Below are 5,130 nucleotides of genomic sequence, written 5' to 3'. Positions count from 1 at the left end.
TATAATTTTGGCACTCAAGTCATAAGTTCACTGACAATTCAGTCCTCTCTCACTTTAAGTAGTTTAGTCATGCTCATGCGAAACCAATCTTCTATGTACCACAAACAGATTTTATCAAATATGTAAACGAACCATTTTGTCTATCAAATTGAACTTTCAGCTTAGCTTGAAAAAGCAGAACACTAACGTTACATGTAAATCAATCAACTATTTTTCCCTCATCAGTGCTAAATTAAACGGTGCCAACTATAACACATGTAAAAAAATGTTAAATTTAAATTAAAATTGTAATGTTCCCAAAGATATGAAGGATGTAAAAACTATGATTAACAAGAAGTTGATGTGGGAAGAATTCCTGCTACCATTTGTTTTAAAACTCTCTATGTGTGATTGTGGCTCTCATCATCCTGCAGATATCATCAAAAATTGTTTAGAACATAAGTTGACACTATATGTAGTCATTATAGACTTATTCTATTAATTTCAGCATAAGCAAAAGCAACACAAAAAAGTGAAGAACATACAAGTTACAATAAAGTTCCCTGGTATAATCAAAAGATATTGCTCTCTCTCTAGTATCTAGAAAGAAGAAAATTGATTTGTAAATCTACCACCCCCTCTCAATAATGAACTATGAACAGAACAGTAACTGTTTGAAAGAACTTCATCTAAAGTAAATTTGCATAATTTTAAACCCTAATCTCAAGTAACAGTAAGAAAACACAAAACCAACCACATTCTGAATACAATAAAACAACATTACAATTTCAACCTTTTAAACTCCTTATTCATAGTTTCATAGCAAATTGTTGCACCACACTCGAACAACACATCAAGCTAAGAAACACAAAACAATTTTTTAAAAATTTCACAAATTTTTGAAAAATAAACAATTAGAAATCATATACCTAACCAGATCTGACGATGATGTTGTTAATGGGAATGAAGATGAGCTTGACGAAGAAGCCAATGAATCCCATAACCATAATTCCGATTTCAGTACTAACAGTAACCTTGTAATATTCTGCAAACGAAAAGGAAAAATTCAGATTCACAGCATCGAGATTCAAATCAAAATAATCATAATTAAATTAATAAAAAAAGGTACCTTTGTCATCGGGTTTATGGCAACGCTTGATGAGCCTTACGCTGTCTTTGGAGAACCCTTTGAGAGGTTCAAACACTGAATCAATGGCGTCTATTGTCTATCTTGTGCTTTCGAAACTGAAATTGAATTTTGACGAAGGAAGATAGTCTATATTTAGTTTAGTTATCTACAATACACATTGAATGGGCCAATGAGGTGATGCCATGCTGGATTATTCACGCCATATTTATATTTTCTTATCTTATTACTTATCTAGTTTACATAAGATTATTATTTAAATAAAATTTTTAAAAGAGATTATTATTTGTATTATATTAATTTGAATTACTTTTTGTAACACCTTCACTACCAAATATCACGCTTCCGGCTGTGCCACTCTGATAGCAAGAAGTATTACGACTATTTTATATATTAGATATTAAGATATGAGCCTGTGACTCGACACCGTATCGCTGATTTCTTTGAAAACCGGAAATAAATACTTTATCCTAAAAAAAACACATAGATTCATATACCAGATTTCTTACCTAATAGCTTATAAAATAATATACATATAAAACACAAAACTCCTATCCCTGTTACAGAATTGTAGTAACAAAGACGACGGAAGAAAAATAATCTAATTAATACAACATATGTAAACCAAAAATGAAATATCACTCTTTATAATAGTTCTTCATCCGATTCCTGAAAAGGTAAAGCTGTAGGGGGGTGAGAACCTAACCACACGGTCTCACCACGGAGTTTCAAAATTGTTCTAAGATAATATTTAATAAGAAAATTGTTTTCAACCTCAGTGATTATCATTGTCTTATGAATCTTTTAAAAACCAATAGCTAATCATTCAAAAACTTTTTCAAAAAAATGATATTTAATCTTTCAGAAATCCAAAATCTTTCTTCTCTTATAAGAAAATCTTAATCAGAAACCAACCACGCAATCAATCAACATAATCATCAATTCAGCACCAAAGCTCATTCTCAAAAGTAGCACACCAAATCAAACACAGGCAAAACAGACAAAGAAGCACAAGTTTAGGTAGCAGTTAAGAACAGTTTAGCAATTAGGCAAACCAAAACAAGTTCAAACCCAAGCAAAGCATACAAATGCATATGATGCATGCCTGTCCTATGGCTATTGAGCTCATCTGTCGGTTATCCAGCCAACCTGACAAGTCCGAAAAACTTAGATTGTTCCCCGATGTACATCCCTATGAGTCTATGCATAACTTTTTCTCAAATAATCAATATTGCTCAATGGTACCCCAACATTCCCGGGAATTTATAGTGCCCAGTCACCCTTACATCATAGGGTCAACAGAGTATTGAGTCTCAACCTGGAGCAAGTGGTGGCATGCCACTGCGTTTATCCAAGGAAACTCGTGTCTCAGATAATTCAATTTCATAAGCCATATAAATAATTCATCCAACATTCATCAATGTCTAAGTCATTCTCAACATCATCATCATTCATCAATCCATATCTTATTTCCAAATTCATTCAAAATCATATTTCAAAGAAAATCCTCATCATCCTTCTTTCTATTCCGTTCACTAACAATTCCCAATCCAAAACATAACTCTTCCTTTGATAAATAAAGTAATCTTAAACCATATAATGCTTAAAATTAAACCTTTTAAAATAACTACTTCAAATGAAACTTCTAATTTTATAAAATTTCGGCAACATCTCCTCTATAACTCGGATTTTGGCACCCTTTTTGGGTCCCAAGAAAACCATTTCTCAAACTCCTTTCAACTCAATTTCAAAATCAGATCAATTTCAATATCTCAGACCATTTTCAATTTAAACTCATTTTTCAACAAATCAAACTCATTTCCAATATTATAATCCTTTCCAGATCTCAATTCATTTCCAACAAAGCCAACTAACATTTACTCAAACCCTTTCCAACGGTTTCAAATACGAGTCATTCACAAATCTCAAGCCGTTTCCCAAACTCAAATTAATTCTAACATCAAATCATCTTCCAATTCTCAAATTATACTTGATAAACATTCAAATAAGATTTTCAAATTAATCTTTCACTCACTATCTCAATACCAACTCAATATTCAGAAATAGCCACAGTCAAATAAGCAATCACATTCATTCAAAGCAATTCAGTTCAATTCATAAGACTCCATAATCACCAAAATTATTTATTTGCTTAAATATCAATTTATAACAATTCTTAAGAATAAAAATGAGTTTAATGAAAACGCTCCTACCTCGCGAAACCACTAACCAAACACGTCGAAGAATTCCTTTTTCCTCATTCCGAAATCAAATGGCATTGACTCCGACTATTCCCGTAGCCGTATAGCCCAAAATGCACCATTCACAACAGAACTTGACCCTGAGACATTAAAGTCGCATAAAACTCAGAAACATATAATTGAATACTAACGCGAGGGTTTCGAAACAGAAACACTTACTGTACTAAGAGAATGAAACAATGGCAGTGGTATTAGTTACACTGAAAACTCTCCGCAACAACACCATCAAACACGGCTCTATAGTTACAATGGTTCAACCCTGAAACGTGAATACCCAAAACCCTCAACAAGCATATAACAACAATAACAATAAGAATTTTAGTTAGGAATTCACTACAGTTATGGAAAAACAGAACGATGGAGCGGCAACTGCATCAGTACCGGCGCAACTAGAAGCAGGAGCAGAACGGAAGACAACGGTGATCCGGGACAGGGACAAATTGCATCAGAACCAGAATAGCAACTCCGATGTCCTTCTCCAGCATCAAGGATGACAGTTTGGCTTACCATCATCAACAGCAACGAGCTAGGATCCAGATTGACGACGGCGACGGCATCACTAAACAGGAACATACACTATTTTATCTAGAATAAAAATATAGAGAAATAAAATTGGGAAGCAGAGTATGAGCAGGAGTGTTACAGTTTCAAGAATGAAATTGGAAACGCAAGGGAAGCTGCTGTCGGGCAATATCAGTGGCCTTTCCCTTCAAGCTCGATGGTGATTGAACTGTGACAGCGAGCTCCCTTCGACGGCAGCGCTGACGGCGGTGCGCGGTGTTGGCGGGGACGACTCCAACGCGGTGACGAAGACAGAGCTTCTTCTCGGTCAGTGGCTTGCAACTCAGTTTCCTCCCAACATCGTTCTTCCTCTCCTCTTTGTGGTACTGTTTTCGACGGCGGCGACACCACCCGCGACGGGTTGGCTGCGATGGACCCCTGGCGGCAAGACGCGATGGCTCTCAACGCACGACTTCTCTCCTCTCTGCTAACAGTGGCGGCAACGACGTGGAGGACGGCGGCGAACTGGGCGCGACGGTGGCACGGTGGCAGAGCAACTGGACGGCGTAGAGTGCAGCTCCTTCCCTTCCGATTCCGAGCTCTCTCTTCTTCCTCAGCTCTCTCAGAAGCTCTCCTCTCCTCTCTGTGTGTGTCTGTGTTTTGGGAGAAGGGGGGTTTTAAGGGGTTAGGGTTTGTGAATCGGGGAAATTAGGTTTTCTGAATAAATTTGGAAATTTCGGGATTTAGGATTAGAAATTAGGATTTTATAAAAGAATATGGATAAATATGAATAGATATTTTGATAAAATTGGAGGGTAGAATAATTTTAAAACCAAATATACTCTTTTAAAAATATTTAAGAACATTATTTTTTAATATATTACTAAATTAAATTAATTATTTTTAATTTAAATTATAAAATAAACATATTAATCACATTTTTATAAAATATAGTTTAAATTCAATTTATCAAAATTTGTCTTAATTACCTTTAATAAAATACATTTTGAGATTAAAGTCTTTAATGAATAAAATTGAATTTAGTTCATAATAAGATTTTTCTAAAAATTTTGGGTATTACACTTTTTAAGATATAATTGAAGTTACAATACGAAATTTTTAAATTATAAGTTGTTTAATAAAATATAAATCTACCAGGTCCAAATCATTTGAATTAAGTAGGATTGAATTAGATTGAAAAATAAAAATTAGACTAATGTTATCTAAATCATAACAAATTAG

General features: G+C 34.4%; 1 long non-coding RNA gene across 1 annotated transcript; it reads right to left on the bottom strand.

The window, feature by feature from the left end:
- LOC107608151 lies at positions 259–4,587 on the bottom strand. Its single transcript, XR_001612735.2, has 7 exons — positions 4,031–4,587; positions 3,769–3,946; positions 3,547–3,646; positions 3,340–3,467; positions 1,109–1,224; positions 909–1,024; positions 259–407 (listed from the first exon to the last, which is right to left on the bottom strand). It is a non-coding gene; the product is annotated as an uncharacterized LOC107608151 (long non-coding RNA).

Source organism: Arachis ipaensis, chromosome B07 (assembly GCF_000816755.2).
Source record: "Arachis ipaensis cultivar K30076 chromosome B07, Araip1.1, whole genome shotgun sequence".
Classification (NCBI taxonomy): Eukaryota; Viridiplantae; Streptophyta; class Magnoliopsida; order Fabales; family Fabaceae; genus Arachis; species Arachis ipaensis.
This window is presented reverse-complemented; position numbering and strand designations above follow the sequence as displayed.